At 42.9% G+C, this 26,527-nt stretch overlaps 1 long non-coding RNA gene across 1 annotated transcript; it reads right to left on the bottom strand.

Annotated features, from left to right (window-relative positions):
• Positions 1-795: 795 nt before the first annotated feature.
• Positions 796-25,167, bottom strand: LOC122490073. The gene is made up of 4 exons (XR_006299075.1): positions 25,056-25,167; positions 21,249-21,341; positions 7,532-9,068; positions 796-4,450 (listed from the first exon to the last, which is right to left on the bottom strand). It is a non-coding gene; the product is annotated as an uncharacterized LOC122490073 (long non-coding RNA).
• Between the last annotated feature and the right edge of the window lie 1,360 nt (positions 25,168-26,527).

The following is a 26,527-nucleotide window of genomic DNA, read 5'->3' as shown; positions in this document are numbered from 1 at the left end:
AGTTAATGGACATTTGGGCTCTTTCCCTAAATTTGGCTATTTTGGCTATTGTTGATAGCGCTATTGCCTATTGTTGATAGTGCTGCTATAAACATTGGGGTGCATGTGTCCCTTTGGATCAGCATTTTTGTATCCTTTGGATAAATACCTAGAAGTGCAATTGCTAGGTTAGAGGGTAGTTCTATTTTTAATTTTTTGAGGAACCTCCATACTGTTTTCCAGAGTGACTGCACCAGTTTGCATTCCCAACAGTGCAAAAATGTCCCCCTTTCTCCGCATTCTCTCCAACATCTGCTGTTTCCAATGTTGTTAATTTTCCATCTGACAGGTGTGAGATGGTATCTCATTGTAGTTTTGATTTGTATTTCCCTGATGATGAATGATGTTGAGCATCTTTTCATGTGTCTGTTAGCCATCTGGATGTCTTCTCTGGAAAAGTGTCTATTCATGCCTTCTGCCCATTTCTTCAGTGGATTATTTGTTTTTGGGGTGTTAAGTTTGATAAGCTCTTTATAGATTTTGGACACTAACCCTTTATGTGATATGTCATTTGCAAATATTTTTTCCCATTTTTTGGTTGCCTTTTAGTTTTGTTGATCGTTTCCTTTGCTGTGCAGAAGCTTTTTACCATGATGAAGTCCCAATATATGATTTTTACTTTTATTTCCCTTATGTCTAGTAAGAAACTGCTGAAGCCAAGGTCAAAGAGGTTGCTGCCTGTTTTCTCCTGTAGGATTTTGATGGTTTCCTATCTTGCATTTAGGTCTTTCACCCATGTTGAGTTTATTTTTGTGTATGGTGTAAGAAAGTGGTTCAGTTGCATTCTTCTGCATATCGCTGTCCAATTCCCCCAGAACCATTTGCTGAAGTTACTGCCTTTTTTCCATTGGATACTCTTTTCTGCTTTGTCGAAGATTAGTTGACCATACATTTGCGGGTCCATATGTGACAGACTGACTTTTTAAAACATATCCTATCGGCTGGATGAAATTATGCCAAGCTGAAGGTCAGGCCTGAGATACCAACTAAAACAAGTGTATAAGAAACCTAGTGACAGATGCTTGGCATTTCAAATTCTAAGAAGTCACAGCCAGTGGAATCAAGTTCATACTTGACTGTGAGGCTGACATCTACCTATTCCAGTTCTTTCCCCAAATCATACTTGTAAACATGGAAAAGTGCCATTTCTCAGTGATCTCCCAGCCTTTTTGTTCACAAATCTACCTCTGTCTGAAATATCTTCCCTGCCCTGGTTTCTATATGTCCAATGCCTTCTCATTATAAAAGCCCTAGCGCAAATTGCTTGTCCATAAATTCTCAAGCTTTCTATGACTATTCCAATCAAGAGATAGCTTGTTCTCCTCAAGATACTTGGATTATTTTATTTGTACTCACTCGTATTACTTGTCACCTACTTGTGTTAGAATTATTTGCATTCAGGTGTTTTTCTCACTTCTAAACCCCTGAGGAATCCTGAGGGCAGGACAGTATCTTATATATCTTTGTTGCCCCTCAATGGCCTCAATGGCAGTGCTTCAAAAACTGAAATTTCTAACTGTTTGTTGACTGACTACATAAATGAATGAATTAACCACCAAAATGATTTTTACTTGGGAGGGCGATACAGTTTCTTCTGATTCTCAGAAGATCAAATCATATTTCACTTTTTCATCCAGAAATAGCAAATTCATAAAAGCAAATGGCACTATATTTGAGGAGAAATATTTTCAGATTGTTTCCATATGTGTTTCTATATATAACAGTTTATGCAATATTTTAAATCAAATTCAACACCATGTGGCCATGTATCTTCTAGAAGCTCATAATGATGATTTAGGTCAGAGCTTAAAACAATAACAAAAAAGTTCTTAAAGGAGGTTTGTTCATCTATCCTTCAGTTCTGCTCATTCTCTAGATGTTTCCTTTCTAGACTTGGCTCTGATGTCACTTTCTGTCTCTGACTTTCTCTGACTACCCCCCAGCAAAACTGCTGTCTCCTGAGTTTTTATTGCCCTTGTACAGATCTTTGTTGTGGCTTTTATCCCATTGCTCTACGTTACTTATACGCCCATATCCCAGTGAGCGTAGAAGCTCTTCAAGAGCAGGGACCTAGCTTTGATCACCTACTTCTGTCTTCCCAACACCTAGAATAGCACCTGGCACAGAGTGAGCACTGAGTAAATGTGGTCTAAATTGAACTGGCATAATGTCAACTGTGCACTTTGGCTCCAAAACCCAATCCATGCTTTCTTTGATTTAAAATCCGTGACATTTATGAATTGCATGAGATGTAAGAAAACACACATGCACACCTGCTCTTTGGAAGTTCTGTCCAGATTTCTTATCTATACCCAACTATTTAACCTTATCCCAGTTTAGATACCATGGGTCACTTCGACATTAACTCTTTTTGCTTGAAGCTATAGGTTAGCACCTTAGCACAAATTCAGGAACATGTCCTCTTATAGCTAAACTATAGACAGGGCCAAGTTTTGAGTCAGGGAAGGTGGGAGGACAGACATCTAGAATAGACTGAGCATTTGCTCTGTGCTCAGCCCTTTGCATACCTCACCATTTTGAATCTTCACACTGTCTCAGGGTCAGCACTATTCCATTAGCCCCATGTTGCAGTAGGACATCTCCAAGGGTCAATGGAACCATTAATCTTAGACAAAGTACCCCTGGAGTGTTTCTGTTGGAGTGAGTATCAGGATAGGAAATTTCTAACTAATTTCCTCTCTAACATTACCTCATCAGGTACACCTCTAACATTACCTCATCACTACAGGTTCACTAATTCACTGCCTTGTAGACACACTTTCCATTACCTGAAGCCCCCAAGATCTCTTCCACACTGGGGCATTTGTACATGCTGCCCCCTCTGTTGTACTGGTGTTCCCTCCACTCTCTTTACCTGGCTAGTTCCTACCAATCCTCCAGCCTCATGGTTCTCAAAGTGTGACCTCCAAACCAGCAATCTCAGTATCATCCAGTAATTTATTAGAAACACAGAGTTTTGGGACCCATATCAGACCTACTGAATCAGAAACTCTGGTGGGGAGGGTACCCAGAGAACCTTTTTTATTTTTTTAACAAACTCTCCAGGTGATTCTGATGCACATTAGAATTTGAGAAGCAGTGTTCTAGGCTTTATCTGTCACCTCGTCAGAGAGAACTTTCTTGACCCCAACTCCCCTATCTGTATCATATCCCCACTGTTAACTGTCTCATAGTAGTTACTCATTCATCACAATCTGCAAATTATGCAAGTTGGTGTGTTTATTTGTTTAAAAATCTACCTTCCTCGCCAGACTGAGTTCTGTGAAGGCAGCGACCATGTATACCCAAAGCCTTACACTGTGCCTGCCACAGAGTAGGTACTCAGTCAATGTTTACTTATTGGTCAGTTTTTCCTAGCCAATCTGGCTGGGAGACCCTGGAGTATTCCTTGAGATCACTGAGTACTTCTTTTGCCTCCATCCATGAAAGGCATATCATGAAAGACAGCCAAGTCTCAATTAGTCGCCATCCAGAGTATAGACCACCCATGACTCCCTGTGTCTCAGACTCCCTTCCCTGTCCATTGCTGAGAAACCACATGTATAAATGAGAGGGTGGGGAAACTAGGGAATTCGGGAAATTAATTATCAGTAGCCCAGATAAATAATTGAGTAAAGGAGGAGAGCAGAGTTCTCAGCTATACTATATTTTCAGAATCTTAATGGATTCTGACCACTCTTGTTTTTTACTCAGAACTACTCTAAAACCTGCAGAGAAGCCTCACTGCTCCTATTAACGTAAGGACTTATTCTTCTCTTTCAGGACTAATGTGTTTAATATGGAATCAAGATTCACTTTCCATCTAGGCTTGGTTAGACAGATGTTTGGATTTCAATTTCCTCAGAAAAAAATTTTAATACACGTTTTTCTCCCAGTGGCCAATGGAACACCCCTGTGAAATCCCCCTTGACAACAGTATCGCTCAATTCTTTTCCTAGCTGAGTCTTCACCTTCCATAGGAAGACACCCAGAGGATTGTGGGTAGCTGGCAGCTGGGGGTTAGGAGTCAGGAGAAGGGGCTAGGGTCTTGTCCCGGGGATTCTGGCTCAGGGTAAAGTGTGCTATGTATCCTCTACCATATCTTGATGTTCCCTCCCTGAACCCCAAGACAAATCAGGTTCACCTGAGCCTTCAAGGCAGGATTAAGGAAGAAACAGTCCTGGCAGAGGCACCCCACCTAAGCCAGCTCTATCTTGGACAGCATGGCGACGATCAGGCTGGCCATGTTTCTGTGTTCCTCAGGTCTTCTCTTCCAACACTTGTTCATGAAGACAATTCCTCTGTCCACACTGTGTCGCTGAGCCATGGGGTTCACTTCTCTCTTCACTGCACATCTTAATCAGCACAATCATATCTCCTCAGTCAGCATACAGATTTCCAACTTCTGCATCTGTCACAGAGAAAATTCAGAGAAGTGAAGTACACACCTGGGCTAAGACTTAAAAGCAGGACTTCTGTGGGGTTCTCTGATCCCCAGTCCAAGAAGGGAATCCCTACTATGTGCTCAGTGCTACAGACATGGTTTGTTTTCCTAATCTCATTCACCTCCCACATTAACCCTATGTGACAGGCTCAGTACCTCCCTTCTACAGACGTGGGAACTGAAGCCTAGAAGGTTTAAGTACCTTCCCAAGATCACAGAGCTAATAAGGAAGCATTTGCACCCTGGACTATCTGGCAACACCTTTCATGCACCTGTCCCAAACCACCTTCCAATGAACCTTGGGGAAGGGATTACTAAGTGACACCAGCATCCCAGTATGAAACCTAGAGCTTGTCCAGTTATACCCTGAGCCTGTGGAGTCCACTTAGTGTTTCCTTACTACCAAACTTTTCTTTCCCATAGCCTTGTGTTACTTGTGTACTTTCTGGGTAATGGAAATGGCTCTAATTCACACCTCCTTTGCCCTTAGCCCTCACCTCCACCCCTGGCATCCAGTAGGAAGCACTTGATACAATCACCCATGGGAAGCATGTGAGACTAGCTGAAAACACATACACAGACTGTCAACATTGGTCTAAGCTGGGCTGTTGCAAAGGAATTGTAAAGGCCTGGCCCCCCAGCTGCTGCACATGAAGACAGCCCCTTCCTCCCCAAGCAGTTCTCACACCTGTAGGCCAGTTAGGGGTGAGATATCAGGGCAGCTTAGAAGATGTTCTCGTTTTCCCACACCGTATTTCTACACAACAGCTTATTCTGTGCCAGTTTTACCTAAATTGACTGAGAAAATTGACACAGAGCTAGAAAGCAAAACCAAGTCAAGCATAGGAACTCCAGTAGATTCAATAAAACACAGATCCGATTTTGTTGGTGCTATGGGAAACCCTTGTTTCAAAAACAAATCGAACAAGACATCCAAAGTAAATGTAGTAAAATCATGCAAACACCCATTTCTAAATATCCTGGAAGATTTCAGGTGACAGGAGCTGGCACTGTGCCACCTCTCAGGGCGTGGCTGTCCTTAGACTTCTCAGTTTTCAAATCCTTGGACCCTGTTGGTTTACTAACTCAGAAGGCCTGAGGCCTCTCTTATCAAGCCTCTGCATCAGAATCCCGAATAGCAAACATCTTCTGAACTGAGTACAAGGAAGTTGAGATTACTCTGGGGTCAGAGGCTGAAAAACATGGTTGAAAACCTGGCGACAGGAGGCCCCACCAGAGGCCCAGATTTGCTGGGACCCAGGTGGAGCTTTCATTTCATTTCAGGGTAGGAAGAGGATCCCACATTAGAGATACTGTGTCTGGATTTGAGGCCCTGGGAGGTCATGGAGGGAGACCTTTGATAGGGCCAAGGCCCCTAGTCCACTCCACAGCAGACCAAGCAACTGGGGTAAAGTTCACTCTGTCCACTTGGTGGACACACATCCATTCTTTCCTCTGTCTTAGGCACACCCTCAAAGGCTGTTTCTGTGCATGGAGACATTACTGAGTTTTGCCACAGCACCCTCTAATTGCTCCTGCCATTCCTTCCAGATCAATCTCTGCTCCTAAACCTGTCCTGCCTGAGGGGCAGAAGGCACGGGCCCCACCAGGGCTTGAGAGGCGGGGTAGTTGCTGCACAGGCAGTTCTGGGTCAGAAAGCTAGAACCATGCTCCTGGTGCCAGAGCCCAGTTTCATGCCCAGACAGCAGTCAGGGCTCTGAGCCAAGGCTGCCGTGCAGCCCCACTGCTCCCTGGCCTCCTGCCAGCGCCCATGCCATGAAGGAACAGCCTGTCACCAGAGAGGAGTGGGCACCTGGATACCTTGAGCTCTGACTTCTCAGGCAGTCCTGCCCTGTAGGAGTACGGTGCCTTTTGCACATTTTGATGGTCAGTACAGAGGTTCGAGGGAGGGGCAGGCGGGTGGTAAGCTAGAAATAGACACCGAATCCTGCAGGGTCCCTAGCTTTGAATTTAAAATGTTGTTTTCCAGGCTCATGCACAAAATCATTTGTCATCACTAGGGCCCTAACGGAGGAAAAAATACAATGGAAAATTAGATCCTGTGTCACAATGTCATGGGTATAAATAAAATGAAAGGCAAGCTTGACGTCAGTAATGAGGATTCTCACATTCCACTTCGCTTCCTCATCATCAAATATGCAGCTCAATTTACCCCCTTGGGTGGTGGAAACCGGCTAGTGTAAACAGGTGGGGGCTCTGATGTGAGGACTCTGTTTCTTTCTCCCTCAAAATCCCACAGGAGCCCCAGGCAAACAGTCCCAAGGGTAGGTCTCCTTCCTGGTGCTGGGCGTCCTCTGGGTATGCAGCCCCATTCTTAGCAGATGCCACAAATCCCTCCACAAGTCCCCTCTGTTTCCCCTATATTCTTGCACTCAAGTCTATATTCTTGCACTCAAACTTCCCCTCTTGGGGGCAGCCAGCTTGTCCCTTCACCAGGCTTCCTGAGATTAGTCAAAGGGACATTTCTCTACCCAAAGAGAAAGGAGGGCAAAGGGAGAGAGAGCTGAGCGCTCCTTTGCACAGGGACTGGGCTGGCCTAGATGGTGGCTCCAGCCTGGGGAATATTGAGTCATATTGATTCATATTTTTTTAAGTTTATTTATTTATTTTGAGAGAGATGGGGGTGGGGGAGGGGTAGAAGAAAGGGAGAGAGAGAATCCCAAGCAGGCTCCACAGTGTCAGCGCAGAGCCCAGTGCGGAGCTTGATCCCGCAAACCATGAGATCATGACCTGAGCCAAAATCAAGAGTTGATCACTTTATCCAATTGAGCCACCAAGGCGCCCCATATTAATTCATATTTTAAACACCCTCTGGAATATGATGATCTAAAGGAACCCCCTGGTAAATAATTTTGTAGCACAAAATTACTCCCTCCACCCCCCACCACCAAGTTCTATCTTTGTAAATGCAGCTATTTACATATTCCTCTAGGTCTTTCTCAGAGTGAGAAGCATCCCTGTACCCCAAAGGCAAAATTAGATATGGTCTGGTACACAGTCTAACACACCCTTACCATCAAAAGTCACCTGACTTCACAGCGTGCCAAAGAGTGCTGACAAGCAGTGCCACTTATGAGTAAACCAGTAGCTGTTAATACAATACAAGGATTGGTGTCTCCCATTATCTGCTTCTGAGTCGATTCAAGGAGTATCACTGGACCTGGGGTAGTTGTGGAGTTTCTTCCCAACTGACATGCTGCAAGTCAAACACTCAGATGTTAACTCATTGTTCTGAAATTACTGTATTCAACAAGCATTTGTGGACTCTCTTCTGTGCTGGGAACCGTTCTTGTGTTGGGTGTCGTGAGGTGAGGATGACCCAATTCCAGACTTCTGTGTTCTGATCTGTGAAGGACAGGCATGGCATCAGCACAGCATAGGGTCTTTGGTTTGCAGCAGATCAATTTAAAACACAGTTCTAGCACTTCTTGGCTGTCAGACTGCCTACTTCAGAGGTTCTCAAGCACTGTGTGAGGGAACCGGCGGAAGGCGCTGCACACAGTGCTTGGGTCCTGAGGAGTACTCAGTAGTGTTCCCTCCCTTCTCCCAACTGCCCCACTCTCCAGTGTTTTATCTGCTGCCTAGAAAGAACACCTGGAAAGAGAAAAAAAAAATTATTGTCGCATATATGCACTAGTATTCATTCCCTCGCTCTAGCCTGCATACACGAGCATGTGCGTGCAGACACACACACACACACACACACACACACACACACACACACACACACATTTTAACCTGGCCTTTGATAGGTGTGATTATTCCAAGCCACAGATTACAATGATATTTTTAGAACTAGATTTGTACTCTGCTGCCTTAAAGAAGTAGATTGGATTGATAATGTACTGAAATGGCATTTGGTCATTTTCCTCTCCATGTGTACTCAGCAGGGCACAATTTGGTAGCACCTAGGCCTCAGGCACTTCTCATTTTGTCTCATTATGGCTGCTGGGGACAGCACTGTGGCCTGAATTCTGGGAGACCTATTTTATAAGATGTGTTTCTGAGACCACAGGTTTTTTCTCTTTACCATAAGAATCTCGTGAGGAAATGTTGTTCAAAATTTATGCCAGTTCTGGCAATTTAGGCATCCAGCATCCAAATACCATACCTGGCTTCTAGAACCTTCTATGACAGTCTCTGTCTGTTTTGACATAACCCAAGCTCTCCTCTTCCTTCCATCTCAAAACTCACCCTTCCTATAAACCTTCCCTCCCAGACCTACTATCTAGATGGATATGGGTTAACCATGAGGTGAGATGAAAATTCTATGCCAGCAGGGTAAAGATTTTGGAGGGTTTTTTTTATCTTCCTTCTTGTTATTGTGATGGTTAAAGAAGTCCACTTGTTTTTCTCAGACCCATTTAGGGCACTTCTTCTGCCAGAGTAGGGGATAGAGTAGGAACCAGGAGTCTTGTGTTCTCCTCAGAGTTCGGATATTCCTCTAATACACTGAGCATTTTGTTCTTCTCCTTTGGACCCAAATTCCAAAACCAGCTTGTACTGGGCTCATGAGAGGTGAGTGTCAAAATTTCAGGAATCTTGCCAGATGGTTGTTAAAACACTGCCATTATTGAAAATTAAATTATATAGGCATACAGTTAGATGAATTATATTAAAAACAAAGGTAATAAATACTTAAACCTCATCACTTCCTAAATATTTCATTATGCCTACTCTTATCTATGCACTTGAAGCTATTTATGTCTACTGGATCTCTATGTGGGAATACTGCATATGGGGTGTTACTGCACATTTCCTCCCAACCCCATTTCAATGACGTCACACTGGTAGCTGGAACTCAGCCATGGTGGGCAGTATTTACACCAGAGAATCCAGCAAACACTACAAATCAGGGCTTTATTTATTACTCCTTTCCCCGCCAAACGAATTGTTAAGCACTTATCAGCAGACCCCTATTTTGTCCCCCACTGGGGTCAGGAGCCAGGCCTGTAGTCAGCTAGAAGTGCTAACATCCAACTTCATGGATGTGGGGAGACATCTGCAGAACCTTCCAAAAGCTCTGCCTGTGCCTTCCCAAAGCCATTTTTCCTAGACATCTTCAGACACTTTCAAGTAACTCCTACCATGTTCCCACCACCACCCCAGAGACACACATGTCTCCCACCACAGGCACTCTTGCTTCTCTGTCTGTCTGTCTGTCTGTCTCTCATGGTCCACACAATCTGCTTGGGGTGAATTCTGTCAACTCCAACACAATTGTAGGGAATTTGAGAATCTGTAGCCTGGGGCTTGGGGGTATCTGAAGTTATCGGAAGGGAGAAGCAGCAACAAAAGGAATATTTTGTATATAAGGTAACTGTGAATACAATCTCCTAGCATTTGGTCACACATATGACCTTAAAAACTGGGAGATGAGTGGTTCTCCTTGGTTCTCCACTGTAGACATTTTTTTTTTTGGCAGACACACTGGAACTGGAATTTTTAAAAGTCGATGGGGGGTAGGGGAGAGGGGAAAGTGGGTGATGGGCATTGAGGAGGGCACCTGTGAGCACTGGGTGTCGTATGGAAACCAATCTGACAATAAACTATCTATTAAAAAAAAAGTAAACCTGTAGCTTTGACCTCTGATTTTCAAGACACTCATCTTTCTTTGCCCATCACCCCCCCCACACACACACACACACAGTGCATAGGGTCAAAATGTATCACCGTTAAAAGAATACAGAGGGTTTTGCACTTCATATGGCCCTATCACATTGATTAGTATATTGGCTTTTAGAACGACACAGACATGGGAGCAACACACACTGCTATTCCCATTATGAACAAAGGAGGCTGAAGATACCTATTTTAGCATTGCCCACCTGGCTAGTTTGTGAAATGGCGGAGATTAGGCCTCACAGTACCAAGTGGTTTTGAAAATGCCAAACCTTACAAAGACCAGAAAGAGGACACACCAATTATTTTAACCTGAAGTCAACCAAGTCAACCCATGTGCTATCCTCTTCCTCCTCCAAGGACTCTCATGTCAGCATTCCACCTGATTCCACGGCATTGAGCTATTTAGAGATTCGTCTTGGCCTCACAGACCATTTTTTACTAGAAAGTGAGATTAGAGGTTGACCTTCAGTGTCCTTAACAGATGACACCAGAGTACAAAGAAGAAGACCACAAGGCCACGGCACTGCAAGGCCACAAGATCAGAGGGGGAAGCAGGAAGTGCCGAAAATGTTCTACTTGTAAAACAGAGTATGGGGTTCTTGAAGTGTGAATCCACATACCATAAACATCTAAACAATTTTTTTATGAGACTGTAGTTTATTAATTCCTGGCAAAAAGACTGGATGGCATTAAGACTTATTAACTTGCTGGCCAATTGGGCAGAGAGTGGGAAGGGGGGAAAGAAGAGAGGCCAGCTTTTGCAAAACAGCTGCTTACCCAGTCCTTGAGCCAGACCCAAAGAACTGGGGGAAAGAAACTCCTCATTATATCCTTGTAAGTGAGAGGTTTTGTTTTACAAACTGTGACTGGAAAAAATTTGTCCCAAACTGTTGATAGTAGTTATTTGAAGAGAAATGAACACTCTTTAAAAAACTCCCACTATTGGGGCACCTGGGTGGCTCAGTCGGTTAAGCGTCCGACTTCAGCTCAGGTCATCATCTCACAGTCCGTGAGTTCGAGCCCCGCGCTGGGCTCTGTGTTGACAGCTCAGAGCCTGGAGCCTGCTTCGGATTCTGTGTCTTGCTCTCTCTCTGCCCCTCCCCTGCTCATGCTCTGTCTCTCTCTGTCTCAAAAATAAATAAAAACATTAAAAAAATATCCCACATTTGCAAATGACATATCAGACAAAGGACTAGTATTCAAAATCTATAAAGAGCTCACCAAACTCCACACCCGAAAAACAATCCAGTGAAGAAATGGGCAGAAAACATGAATAGACACTTCTCTAAAGAAGACATCCAGATGGGCAACAAGCACATGAAAAGATGCTCAACGTCGCTCCTCATCAGGGAAATACAAATCAAAACCACACTCAGATACCACCTCACGCCAGTCAGAGGGGCTAAAATGAACAAATCAGGAGACTATAGATGCTGGTGAGGATGTGGAGAAACTGGAACCCTTTTGCACTGTTGGTGGGAATGCAAACTGGGGCAGCCGCTCTGGAAAACAGTGTGGAGGTTCCCCCCCAAATTAAAAATAGACCTACCCCATGACCCAGCAATAGCACTGCTAGGAATTTACCCAAGGGATACAGAAGTGCTGTTGCACAGGGGCACTTGTACCCCAATGTTTATAGCAGCACTTTCAACAATAGCCAAATTATGGAAAGAGCCTAAATGTCCATCGACTGATGAATGGATAAAGAAATTGTGGTTTATATACACAATGGAATACTACGTGGCAATGAGAAAGAATGAAATATGGCCCTTTGTAGCAATGTGGATGAAACTGGAGAGTGTTATGCTAAGTGAAATAAGTCATACAGAGAAAGACAGATACCATATGTTTTCACTCTTATGTGGATCCTGAGAGAAACTTAACAGAAGTCCATGGGGGAGGGGAAGAAAAAAAAAAGAGGTTAGAGAGGGAGGGAGCCAAAACATAAGACACTCTTAAAAATTGAGAACAAACTGAGGATTGATGGGGGGTGGGAGGGAGGGGAGGGTGGGTGATGGGTATTGAGGAGGGCACCTTTTGGGATGAGCAGTGGGTATTGTATGGAAACCAATTTGACAATAAATTTCATATTAAAAAAAAATCCCACCATCAACATACAATTTTAGCAGATAATCACCTTTTTTCATTCTTCCTTATACTTTCAAAAAAAATTTTTTTTTTTCAATTTTATTTATTTTTGGGACAGAGAGAGACAGAGCATGAACGGGGGAGGGGCAGAGAGAGAGGGAGACACAGAATCGGAAACAGGCTCCAGGCTCTGAGCCATCAGCCCAGAGCCCGACGCGGGGCTCGAACTCCCGGACCGCGAGATCGTGACCTGGCTGAAGTCGGACGCTTAACCGACTGCGCCACCCAGGCGCCCCAATTCTTCCTTATACTTTCAGAAGCACAATAATAACACCTTAAGTGTGTAAAGCAATTGAGCCTTTGCAAAGTGTTCTTGTCCATTACTTCAACTGATCCATATACATCCTATATAAGAATTCTCCTTGCACAAACCAGACTGAAACCTCCCCAAAGACGAAAGAAACGTAGGGAGACTTCACACTGAGGGCAGAGATTGCTATGCAGACCATTGTTCTAACTCCCTCTTGTAAACTGCTATTGCTGTGTTCACTTAGTGTCCACATAATTTTACTTCCAACCCTCAATCCTACCACAAAATTGAGTTCAGAAGGTATTCTGTTTGGGTTTTCTCTTGGTGTTTATTTACATGCCTGCCTCCTGGCTAAAATCAATGACACATGGCTACTTTGAGAAGGAAGACAGAAATCATTTTAACATAACTTTCCCAGGAGTAAGATTAATGCCCCCTTTTCACCTGTCTTCTTCATTTGAAGTCAAGTAGATTTAGTCTTTCAGTCTGGTTAAAGCAATTTTGGGAACCAATTCTTTGTGTAAATAAGTCAATTACTACTAAGAACTACCGTGAATGGTTAATAAGACTTATAGGCTGGGAAAGGCAATTTACAAATTAGACCTCTGTGATTTGAAAAAGTGCCTCATTTTCTTTCATTGGTAAAATCAAGACCACTGAATTATTGGATAGTAATGGGCTAGCTTCCCAAAAGCTTTAATATTCCTGTTTTGCATTACTCTCACCAAGTAAAATGACTTCAATATTAAAATCAAAAACATTCTCCTAGGCGATGTATGTATTAATTATCTTGATCTTGGTGATCGTTCCACAATATATATGTTTCTATCAAACCATCACATTGTACATTTAAAATATATACAATTATATTTATCAATCACTCCTCAATAAAATTGGGAGGAAAGAGGGGAAAAAAGAATATTCTCACCAAATGCAAATATCAAGATGATACGATGGAGAAAGGTGGCCACCTTGGAAAACATAATCAGATTTCAACACATCATTGAGGAAAAGAGAAAGAAAGAGAAAAAGAAAGAGGGTCAGAGAGAGAGAGGGGGGAGAAGGGAAGTCAGAATTCATAGGCTACAAAACAGAAAAAATATTACAGCTAACGAAAGTGTTCAGTTGTTCCCATGGCTGGAAAATAGGATAAAAGGACCAGAACTGACCCTTGTCTATAATATTTTAATGTTTAATAAACATGGCATTTTAAATCAGGGGAGGAGGACAGAATATCAATAAATGGTATTGATAAAATTTGCTACCATTTTTGAAAAGTAATTCAGATAGAATAAAAATCCTAATTTTATTTTAAGTTTAGATTAAAATTTTAACATTATAAAATTGCCAGAAAATTATAAATCAACAGTTGTCTAATTTGGGGGATAAAAGTATCTTTAGGAATAACACCAAAGGCATCACCATAAAGTAAAGACAGACACATCCAACTTCTTAAAAATTTAAAGTTTTTGTATATCAAAAGCATCCACAAGGGGCGACTGGGTGGCTCAGTCGGTTGAGCATCCTATTCTTGATTTCAGGTCAGGTCAAGATCCCAGGGTTGTGGGATTGCACCCCACATCCACCTCAGTGCTGAGTGTGAAGCCTGCTTAAGATTCTCTCTCTCTCCTTCTCTGCCCCTCTCCCTTGCTTGTGCACGCTCTCTCTTAATTAAAAAAAAAAAAAAAAAAAAAAAAAAAAAAGCATCCACAAGGGGCACCTGCATGGCTTGGTTAAGCATCTGACTCTTGTTTTTGGCTCAGGTCATGATCTTGTGGCTTTGTGGGCTTGAGCCCCATGTCAGGCTCTGCACCAATAGTGAGATATCTGAGCTGATAAATAAACTTTAAAATAAGATAGAATAAATAAAAAAGCATACAAGATACAAGTCATTTGTCAAGAAACATATTTTAACATGTATTAAAAATATTTTCTTGGGGCGCCTGGGTGGCTCAGTTGATTGAGCATCTGACTTCGGTTCAGGTTACGATCTCATGGTTCGTGGGTTCAAGCCCCATGTCAGGCTTTGCTCTGGTAGCGAGAAGCCTGCTTTGGATTATCTATCTCCCTCTCTCTCTGCCCTTCCCTGACTTGTGCACACACTCTCTTTCAAAAAAAAAAAAGAATAAACATTTAAAAAATATTTTCTCATCTTCTATAAGTTGTCTTTTCATTTTCTTAATCATTTATTTTGAGAACAAAACAGCATGGGTGAATTTCAGAAACATGCTTTGTGAAAAAAGTATACTTTGGATTTTTCCATTTATATGAAGTTCTAGAATAGGAAAAATTAATCTAAAGTGATGGAAATTAGATCCATGTAAAATGGACAAGGGAACTTTTTGGGGTGACAGAAATATTCTATATCTGGATTGTGGTAATGGCTATGTGGGTATATACATTTAACAAAACTCATTAAATTGCACATTTAAAGTGGATACATTTTATTGTATGTAAGTTATATTGCAATGACGGGGAAAAATCCATGGTAAACATCAAAGAAAATGACAAACTGAGAATATTTGCAACATCTAAGACAGATAAATTTGTGAGGTCCTCATACACAAATGACTCTTAAAAATGAATAAGAAAAAAATGAACATCCTAGTATAAAATTGCAAAAACACCTAAAGGAGTCACTCATAAAAGGGGAAATAGAAATTGACAGTAAATATGAAAAGAATCTAACTCTTTGGAAATCAAACACAAATTAGAAAAACAACAATACAATTTATTATCTATCAAGCTGATTATTTTTAAAAATATATATTAAATATGTAGGCTTGCTGAGGGCAGGGAGAAAAAGACATTTGCAGATCCCTAGTGGAGTGTAAATTGGTACAAAATTCCTGGAAGAAAAATTGTCCATATATGTATCCAACATCCTTTTGCTTGAACAGGATGTCTAGATGTAGGGACTATGGGAGGGCATGCCTATTTTCTCTTCAAATACCCCTGGTTCAAAGATCCTTAAGTTTATGCCTCTGTTATGTGCTTCTGTCCCAGAAATTAAAATATAACCTTAATTGATATAGCCCAGAATAGCACTTGTAGACACCAGATCTCCAAAACAGTTATCAACTGACAGTCTCTGAATGTGTACCCACTAAAGGGACCAGAGGGGACTGACTCATCAAATCATAGGTAGGCCCCTGGTTTCATATCAGTGTTGGCTCACATGGGGCCCCACCATTGTGAATGGCAGTCTCCTGTAGCTCATGGCTAACAGGCTGGATGGCATGGAGCCCACCTGTCACCAGGCTTGGCCCAGTCACCATGGCCAGGGGGATGGAGTCCTCTGGTTGGCCAGATGGGTTGTATCCTCTCCCCGGCGGTAAAGGTCAACATATTTGATTTAGTCTCATTTAGATCAAACAGGGTAGGGGAGGAGTTCCCAAGAGAAGGAATGATGGCCAGGCTAAAAAGGTAAGAGATTTTACTTTGAAGACAAGCAGGTGTTCTTTTACCTCCATGCTCAGACTCCAACTTCCTCTTACCTGGGGGCCTTCCTCTGGGGCCATTTCTCTGTGTTACCTCATGAATGAGCCATCGAGTGAATAAACTCAAATCTCGTGTGTGCTTGCCATCCCATCATCCCTCGCGCACCAGGAGAGATGGTGCCTCTTTCTTGGCTGTAGTGGGATTTGTCCTCCCTGCTGTGATCACAGGTGATGTGCGGAAAAAAAGAGTGGGCGAGGTGGCATCTAAAGAGAAAACCGAAAGGGCACCTGAGTGGCTCAGTCGGTTAAGCGTCTGACTTCGGTCAGTTCATGATCTCATGGTTTGTAAGTTCCAGCCCCACGTCAGGCTCTGTGCTGACAGCTGGGAACCTGGAGCCTGCTTCAGGTCCTGTGTCTCCCTCCCTCTCTGCGCCTCCTCCGCTGGTGCGCTCTCTCTCTCAAAAATAAATAAATAAACTGTAAAAAAAAAAAAAAAAAGAAATAAAAGGAAAACAGGAGTCCTAGAAAAAGGCTGTCTCAACCTGAGAATGTGTATATATGAAATAGGCTCTGGGCTATGAGGCAGAGGAGTTTCACTATATTCTGTGCATCGACCATCCATACTAGGTTCCATCCATAGGTGACCAGAGCTGGAAGATTAACCAAGTGCCTTTTCCAGTCGATACTAACCTCTCCCTTCTTTAATTTCCCGCTGCAGTTTGCATCAGCCCACGACTGACCTTCAAGTTGTTCTTGCATTGTTTCAAAGGAATTCGGTATGCCTCTTAAATGCCAGGAAAACCACAAGGCAAATTCTACCTCCTGAAGCCTTTCTTGATTATCCCAGTCTGGGGTGATCTCTCTCTCATTATCCCTACCATCACATTGGTGATAATCACATTCTGGTTTGTGGCAGCTTTTCTTGTGTTGCCTTGAATTACGATATATTTTTTAGCATCAAGGTTTACTCTTTCCTCCCCACAGATTTGTCTGACATGTCTTGAGATGCCCAACTGCACACAGCACACAGTGCCAGGCAATATAACCTCAGTGGCTCAGAACCTGGGCTCCAGAGTCAGATACATAGATATGAATTCCAGCTCTGCCACTGACTGTGTGACTTGTTCCTCGGCCTCTACGTATCTTCCTTATCTATAAAATGAGGACAAGAGTGGCACCTACTTCACTGGGCTGTTATCAGGAATGAGACAATTGCATGGCAAGGGCTTAGCCCAGTTCCTGATGGTGTTACAAGTGCTCAGTAAATGTCAGCTATTAGGATGTAAGTGCTTAGTAAATACCCACTGATTGAATGGCTCTAGCGGAGAGAAACTTTAATAGAGGGCTATTCTAGAGTGGCGTGAACCCCTGAAAAGGGGAAGGACAGATTCACAGACCTTGTCCAACAGGCTGCACAGGACAGGTCAAATATTATCATGGCACTGAGGGTTCAGGCTGAGGTGGGAGAAATGTAAGGAAGAAAGGGCACACCTGAGGTTTTACGACACAAATAAATTGTTGGAATATTATTAATCCATTCAACAAGTATTTACTGTGGTGTTGCAGGAAAACAAGAAATTTCCTTTCTTGGACCTAATGAAGAATGTGATATACAGGGCATTTCACTTCTTTTCCATATTAATGCATCAAGCTGTTCTAGTTCAAGCCTCTATGGCTTTTGACCTGAATCATTGTGATTGTCTCTTAACTAGGCTTCACACCCACCCTGCTCTTTTCCTTACCAATACACTGAGCAGAGTTAGTCAGGTGAGTTTTCTAAAATACTTGAAAACTTTATTCCCTTTCTGAAAATCCTTACTTGCTCCCTGCTGCCAGGGTGTTCTGTCCCTCCTGGACACCCGAAGCTTCTCACACATCCAAGTGTATTGAGGACGGTCTTCCCTGGCTATCTATCTAGCTAATGCTTTCTCTCCCTTTATGAACCAGCTCCAGGATCAGCGCCCCTGAGAAGCCCTCCATGTCCATCAGAGCCCAGCTAGAAATACAGAAACCACCTTCTCTATTCAAATAGAGTGAATTTAGTATAGGGCATTGGTTTCCAGGTGATGGAAAAACCAGGGGACAGTGAGGCAAAGCAGAGATTAGCACCAGAAAGAAGCTGCTACCACTCCCAGGCTGGAGGTGCAAACAGGTTACCAGATCCCAGGGGCTGGGATCGCCCTGCTGAAGCAGGATCCCAATGGGCCTGTTCAGTAGGAGGTGGGGTTATGGCAGAGACACAGATGCTTTGCAGATTTTGAAAACAGCTCTCCAGGCAGGGAAGGAAAGAGAGATACCCTGACTCTCCCTCTCTCCCATCCTCCAGTCTGTCACCATTGCCTCTCACTGGTTGAACCAGCGAGAAGCCAGCTGACACTGGTCTGCAGGAGTTCCCTACTCCCACCCACAAAACAGAGCAAAGCCAAGGAAGTGTGAGGAATGGGGCTGCTCCCTGTCCTGAGTCCCTTAGGCAGATTGTCATAGTCTCCTCTCTGCTCCCTCAACTCTGCCCCATCTTTTTTATAGCCCTGATATACTAGGCTGTGATTTCTGTGTTTTTAAGTCTGTTTTCCTTAAAGGATTGTGTAATTCCAATGGTTAGACAATGCCCTATTCATCTTGGTATCCTCAGTTCCTGGCATAGTTCACAGTACGTAACAGATATTTACTTTCTGTTGGATATCTACTAAACGGAAACTCCTAGAGTCACCTCTAGCTAGCCCTCCTCTTCCATCTTCTTGCTTGATTCATGTACCTTGACTGAACTCTCAGCACTAAAGAATGAATAAGAAGGAGCTTGCGGTCCACTCAACTCTCTGGGTCTGCAATTCATAGCCTTACATTTAAATGCACCCAACAACAAATCACAATAATAATTTATACTCAGAGCGCCATCAACATATTAACCTTCTACCTCGCCATAGCTACATGAAAATTATCCATGTAAATTCCCTCCAAATCTCAAGATACCATCCCTCCACCACCCAAGATGTTTCTAGGCCACCTCTCCCTGCTGTTAATCAGTGTGTGCTCAGGGTAAACAAACTAATTTTAAAATCAGCTAAAGCAAAACATAATTAGGAAGATAAATTAGCTGCCCCCCCCTAAATTGCATAATGAATGCCCAAGGAGAAATTTTTATTATCTACCATTTCTATTATCTGTGTAACGTTTTCTCTTCCATCATTGTAGATGATACTCAGCTGACAGTGTAGAGAAATACCACAGAACTTCACTTCTGACCTTGACTGTCTGTACAATGATTACCAAAGGAGAAAACTGGCTATTTGTGTTTTTGTTTTTCTTATCTTGAATTTATAACACCAGCCTAGTTGGAGAGGGAAAGAGGTCTATAATTATAGTCAGACAATCAGGGTTCAATTCTTGGCTCTGATTTATTGCTGTACAATCACGGACAAGTTAGGTCAACTCTGAAAAATCAGTTTCTTCATATGTTAAGTAAGGAGGATGATAATGCCTATCTCATGGACAATCGCAGCCACACATTCTTCCTCTCTGGCTCTAAGCACTTCATAAGAATTGATTCCTCCAATCTTTGCCATGAATGACTTACCATTATTTTTTATTTTACACATAAGGAAACAGGCAAAAAGATCAAGCAACCTCCTCAAAGGGCTGTTGTATAAAGTGAGTGTGATTTTGTACATTGAAATCATTAGGTAATTGTTTAAAATACAGTAGGTGCTCGATCAATTTTTTCCTTTACAAGCCCCCTGCCCAACCCATCCCCCCACCAAAATAACTAGTGTGTATAGAAATTAGTTTGTTATTGAAGTTCCTTTGATAAGAGGCCTGGATCCTTCATTCCTAGTTTTGCATTCCCTGTACTGTGTAAAATGAAATATCAGACCGTATCAGCAGCTACCAATCAGTGGCCTATGAGAGGAATCCGGCCTGCAGTTACTTTTGCTATCTTGCATAATATTTATATTTAAAGTTTTTTTAATGTTTATTTATTTTTGAGAGAGAGACAGAGAGAGGAGAGTGCAAGCAAGGGAGAGGCAGAGAGAGAGGGAGACCCAGAATCTGAAACAGGCTCCAGGCCCTGAGCTGTCAGCACAGAGCCTGACACGGGTCCTGAACTCACGAGCCGCGAGATCATGACCTGAGTTGAAGTCAGGTGCTCAACTGACTGAGTGAGTCACCCAGGCGCCCCAATATTTATATTTTTTAAAAGTAGCTGCTAACATTAAAAAATCAGTAGGTTTCTGTCTGTTTGTCTGTCTCTCTCTCCCATACACACACTCACTCACTCACTCACTCACTCACGAGGCTTCTCTTGAAAAACCAACTCATATGACCATGTGGACTCTTACTCCCACAGGTCAACATTCATTTCAAGTTGAGTGTGGCCACCTCCTTTCACACGGGACACAGATTTCCCAGTTTGCCATAGTTCCCACTTCTCACAGCTTCTTGCAGACATACGGGTCTTTCTCCTTTCCATCACTAAGAGTCCATGATTCCCTGACACCTGACAGCACTTCCCAGAGGAAGCATCCACTGTAGGGCACCATAATTTTTCACTGAATGGTATTGTCACCCAATTCATTCCAATTTAATTAGGACTTACCCCTTACTACCATTTTTTTAGGCTTAATTATTTGAGACATAGAGAGAGCACGAGCAGGGGGAGGGGCAGAGAGAGAGAGGGAGACAGAATCCCAAGCAGGTTCCACAACCCCTTTTTAAACTGAAAGTCCTGGGGCGCCTGGGTGGCTCAGTCGGTTGAGCGCCGACTTTGGCTCAGGTCACGATCTCGCGGTCCGTGAGTTCGAGCCCCGCATCGGGCCCCTGTGCTGACAGCTCAGAGCCCGGAGCCTGTTTCAGATTCTGTGTCTCCCTCTCGCTGACCCTCCCCCGTTCATGCTCTGTCTCTCTCTGTCTCAAAAATAAATAAACGTTAAAAAAAAAAATTAAAAAAAAAAACAACTGAAAGTCCTGCATCCAGGAACTCCTTGGTCCCAGGCAAACCAGGCTGGTCATTCTGTGTCACACCACAAGATTAGCCCCACAGTGGGCCCTCCCATCTGGGACATGATGATGCCCTCCTCTGGGACATTGCTTCTGAGTCTCCTTGGGCAACTGTGCAGTGCTGAAAGAGCATGTATCTGTGGGGGGAGCTGGGGTGGGCTGAATCAGAGAGCCTAGACCTTGTTATATGACTAGTTCTCCTGATGGGGCTTTGTATGACCTTAGGTGGGTCATTTTGTCTCTGGGTCTCTCTGCTCTGCTTTTCATTCATTCACCAAATACTTACCAAATGCCTTCCATATGCCAGGCACCATTCAAGGCACTGAGGTCACAAGAATGAAGAAGCGAGAACAGGTCTTTGCCCTTAGAGAACTCATATCTGTAAGAAGAAACAGATATTAAAACAAATAAACAATATCTGATAAAATTTCAGGTGGCGATAATGCCATAAAGAAACCACTGACCATGGAGTGCCTGGGTGGCTCAGCTGGTTAAGCATCTGACTTGGGCTCAGGTCATGATCTCGTGGTCTGTGAGTTTGAGCCCCGCATTGGCTCTGTGCTGACAGCTCAGAGCCTGGAGACTGTCTTCGGATTCCATGTCTCCCTCTCTCTCTGTCCTTCCCCTGCTCACACTGTCTCTCTCTCTCTCTCTCTCTCTCTCTCTCTCTCTCTTTCTCTCTCTCTCAAAAATAAATAAAACAAAAAAAAATTAAAAAAAAAAAAAAGGAGACAATTGACTATATGAGAGAAGCAAAGGACCCGGAGGCCATCACCAATTTTGGTGGATCCTAAGGAATATCAGAAATCAGTCAAAGTTCTGCTTGGACTCCTGTTTTGAACGATATGTGGTTTTCCTTTTTTTTTTTTTTTTTTTTTTTTTTAACCTTTATTTATTTTTTCAGAGAGCGAAAGAGAGAGCAGGAGAGGGTCAGAGAGAGAGGGGGCCTAGGGGCTCCAAAGTGGGCTGCACACTGACAGCAGAGAGCCCAAGGTGGGGCCTGATCCCATGAACTGTGATATCACGACCTGAGCCAAAGTCAGATGCTTAACTGACTGAGCCACCTACATGCCCCTGAATAAATGTAATTCTTAACTTTAGGATCTTTTGGTGCAAGGAATATACGTAACAATTTAATTGTTCAATTACAAAATATATCTTTCTCAGTGAAATACTGCTTTATGGCTACAATCCATATCAATATCAAATATGGTTTTCATACAAATGGATTGGAAATGTATCAAGTCAAATCCACCCAAATAACAGCACAAGGGTTGAGGAAAGAGAGAAGGCCAAGCTTATCAGCAAATCTGACATTTTATTAAACAAAGTGTAGCCGGAGTCAGAGGCCCATGTGCTAAAGCCAGAAGCAGAAAAATAAATGAATGAATGAATAAATAAACTATCTAATACCTGTTTCTCTCCCCTGAAAAGAGCTGTATACTGCCTTAAAGAAGGAAGCAACCACTTTATAACAAATTCAGTAAGGGACAGCACTACAGTATGCCATTCATTCATTCATTCATTCATTGTACAAATATTGAGTACCTACTGTATGCCAACATTGTTACTATAAATAATGAAAGAAGGTGATATTTGGTAAGTCCAAAATATTTCTCTATGTTTAAAATAGCCCTTATTTTACTTTTCAGGTTATAAAATAATAAAACGCTAAGAAATTGCTTTTTATAATGTTAAAGCTTAAAAATGTAATACAAGCCATCCTTTACTAAGCCAGGGCTTTTCAACCTTGGCACTATTGACATTTGGGGATGGGAAATTCTTTGTTGTGGAGGCTGTCTTATATGCATCGTAGGATGTTCAGCAGCATCCCTGGCCTCTGCCCACTAGACGCATCAGTGTTAACACACACCAGTTGTTAACATTAAAAATGCCTCCAAGCTTTGCAAATGCCCCAAGGAGGCAAAATCTCGTGCGTGAGAAGTGCTACTGTAAGCAATCCACTTTGCTCCCACAATAGGGAGCTCAGAAATAAAGTCTTAAGGAGAGGCCCTTTTTTCCTCCGGGCAAATAAACAGGAGATTTCCACCTGGAAGAGTCCTGGCACTGCCCTTCCCTTCTTGATGCCAACACACCAACCCTCTGGAGAAAGGCAGCACTGTCCCAAGTCTGGGAGGGGAGGATGGGCAGGCTTGGGCTCTGCTAAAGGGATCAACCAGCTTCTGAAGCTTACACTGCGTGCGTCATGGCTGCTGATCCAGGCCGTGCCCCAGCCCTGGGCTCCTCCAAATGAGCTTTGCTAACAAGCCTGAGAGAAAAGCTTCCCCTGTTTGAGGCTTACACACCCATATGTGAGTCCAGCGGTCTAAGCCAGGCAGATTAAAACTGTGCCTGTCTATCTTGAGCACTGTTATGAGTGAGTCTCCAAAGCTGGAAGCAGGGCACGCCTGCCTGTCCTTGCCCTTCTATAAGGACTTTACAAAGAGCCCATTGTGCACAACCTAATCTGAGATAGAACTAATGCACCTGCCTACCCATTTACTCCCAGCTTTGGCTGGTTCTTCAGAGCAAACTCTAGTTGTATAGAAGCAAACATTTTGAGTTGATAGAAAATGTCAACATGAGCCCAAATCAGGCACAACGTTTGTAGGTGCCTGTAATCTGGGTCCTGGCTGCTTAGAACAAAAGGGAAATTAGTCTCGTGTGTTATAACTTAGTAAACTCAGATTCAACGGTTCTCAGTCACAAAAAAGAGAGCTGAAGAAACAGGGAGAGGGTAAGAGAATCCAGGTTCTGATTTTATTCACTAATTTCCTAAATATTTGTTGAGTCCCCGTCATATGCCCCACACTGTGCTCTATACGTGGGGAGAACTCAGCTTTAGATGGAAAGTTTACGGACCACTCTTCAGCTCCAGCTGCTTGTTGTCATAATTATCTATAAGTCAGTTTTGCAAGATCTTCTGAATTTCCAAGAGAAACCAGGAAACATGATTTTTATGTAAAACCTTTTAAGTTTTAAGCATAGATTAAAATTTTAAAGCAAAAACAGAACAAAAAAATCCCTTGAGGACAAATCCAGTTTCCAAGGCTTCTAGTGTAGAGGCAATGAGAAGTAGTAGTTAAGAGTGAGGTACTCTGGGGGCATGTGGATTTCAACTCAGGTCATGACCTCACAGGTTCACGGGATTGAGCCCCGGCATAGGTCTCTGTGCTGACAGCCTGGACTCTACTTGGGATTCTCTATCCTCCTTCTCTTTCTGCCCCTCCCCTGCACACACACACACACACACACACACACACACACACACACACTTTCTCTCTCCTGCTCTCTCTCAAAATAAAAAAATAAACTTTAAAAAAAAAGAGTGAAGTACTCTGTGATGAACACTGAGTAATGTATAGAATGGCTGAACACCTGAAACTAATATAATACTGCATGTTGATTATCTTGAAATTAAAATTACAAACTTAATTTTAAAAAAGTGACATACTCTGGCTCTACCTCTTGCTTCCTGTGTGACCTTGGGCAAGTTATCTAAGCTCTTTGTGCCTGTGCCTTACTCTCCTCATGTGTAAAATGAGTATGATAAAGCACATCGTAGATTTAAATGTGAGAATACATGTACTTGCCTGATCTATAATATCTCAGTAAATGTGAACTATCATTTTTTTAAGTTTATTTATTTATTTTGAGAGAGAGTGTGAGCTGAGGAGAGGCAGAGAGAGAGAGAGAGAGAGAAAGAAAGAGAGTCTCAAGCAGGCTCTGAAATGTCAGCACAGAGCCTGATGTAGGGCTCAGTCCCACAAATCGTGAGGTCATGACCTGAGCTGAAATCAAGAGTTGGACGCTTGACTGACTGAGCTACCCAGGCATCTTGTGAACTACTAGTTTTATAGGTCATTTGCTACAACAGGAATCTTTTACAGCAGCCTTGAGAGTTGAACATTTAATCACCGTTCATGTATATCCTGGGACAGGAAGCTCATGACTTCTTAGGGAATGCCAGTTGTATAACAACCCCCATTGATGGCTTAATCCAATGTATGTTCATTTATTGCTCATGTCCCAGTCCAATGTAGTCAACACAGAGAGTGCTCTATTCTACTCCATGCCCTTTGAATCCACTTACCTCCTATCTGGTGGCTTTACCATCCCCAAGGACCTTCCCAGAATCCTCTCCTGGGTTCTCTGCTTTCAGCCAGCTAAGAGAGTGAAAGAGAAAAAGAGAGAAATTGAGAGAATATCAGGTGTATTTCATCTGCACATTATAATTTGCTAGAACCCTGTTACATGGCCCCAATCTAATTGTAAAGGAAGTTAGAACATGAAGTGTTCCTCTGCATCAAGGAAGAAAAACTAGCATCGGTGAACTTCTAAACAATCTCTGCCATGCTATGCATTCATAGAAACACAATTATGCAAATTTAAAATGTTATCTGTTTGTCCCTGGCTTGCCCTGGTAGGCTCTGTAGCATACCCACTGTCCTGATGACCAATTCATGGAAATATCCCAGTTTGTCCAGGGACCACACATGATACCTGCCTTAGTTTAGGTTTCTCTGAATGCAGACCCTGAAACAAGATTTGGGTGCAGAAAATTTAGGAGGGGGGGATGTTATCTTAGGAAACACATGTGAAGGAAAGGGGCAAGAGAGAAAAGTCAATAAATGAGTGGGTTACAGTTTGGGAAACGGGTTCAATCCCACAGGGAGCTCTGAGGAACCATGCAGAAGTCATCTTAGAATTGTCCCATTCTATGCCCTGCAAGATGGAAAGGCTGGGCCATTTATCCATGAGATCCTGCTCTTATTGGTTTAGGCCTGCCTCCAACCAGGGGGTATTAACTGCCTTGAAATTATAGGTTGTGTCTACATGTAGCTGAGCAGGCTTTCCAGGCTTCTAGAATGCAAAGGTGAGAGACACTGTGATATGATCTTGTATGGACACTGGCAAAGTCCATGGCAATGTTCATGCCACAGCTGTGTTGAAATCTGGGGGCTGAAGGATGTGGCTCAGTACATCATAACCTCTGCTACAGAGCCTCTAACAAAAATGTCTGGGAGAATCCAGCCCACACATTCACAAAAGTTGTGTCTGAGTGTAGGGATTACACTGATAGTTATTTTATCTTTTGATTTTTTTTTTTCCCCAAGGAACATGTGATGGCCATGAATAAATATTATGATTCAAGAAAGGTTATGACTGGTGCAGAACAGAAGATGCAATAGTTCACTAAAAGCAGACTAAGGATAAAAAAAAGGAAGTAAAACTGCTTCTATTCATATATGACATCATCCTGTCCATAGACAATCCCAAGGCACACAGGTGCCTGGATGGCTCAGTCAGTTGAGCATCTGACTCTTGATTTCAGCTCAGGTCATGATCCCACAGTCATGCGGTTGGGGCCCACAATAAATATAGAGCCTGCTTAAGATTCTCTCTCTTTCCACCCTCTTCCCCTTGCCTTCATTCGCTCTCTCTCTCTCTCTCTCAAATAAAAAATTAAAAAAGTAAAATATTAAAAAAAAAAAAAAAAAGAAAACCCCTGGGGCGCCTGGGTGGCTCGATCGGTTAAATGTCCAACTCTGGCTCAGGTCATGA

Source organism: Prionailurus bengalensis, chromosome A1 (assembly GCF_016509475.1).
Source record: "Prionailurus bengalensis isolate Pbe53 chromosome A1, Fcat_Pben_1.1_paternal_pri, whole genome shotgun sequence".
Lineage (NCBI taxonomy): Eukaryota > Metazoa > Chordata > Mammalia > Carnivora > Felidae > Prionailurus > Prionailurus bengalensis.
Note: the sequence above shows the minus strand (reverse complement) of the source record. Positions and strands in the feature narration are given on the sequence as shown.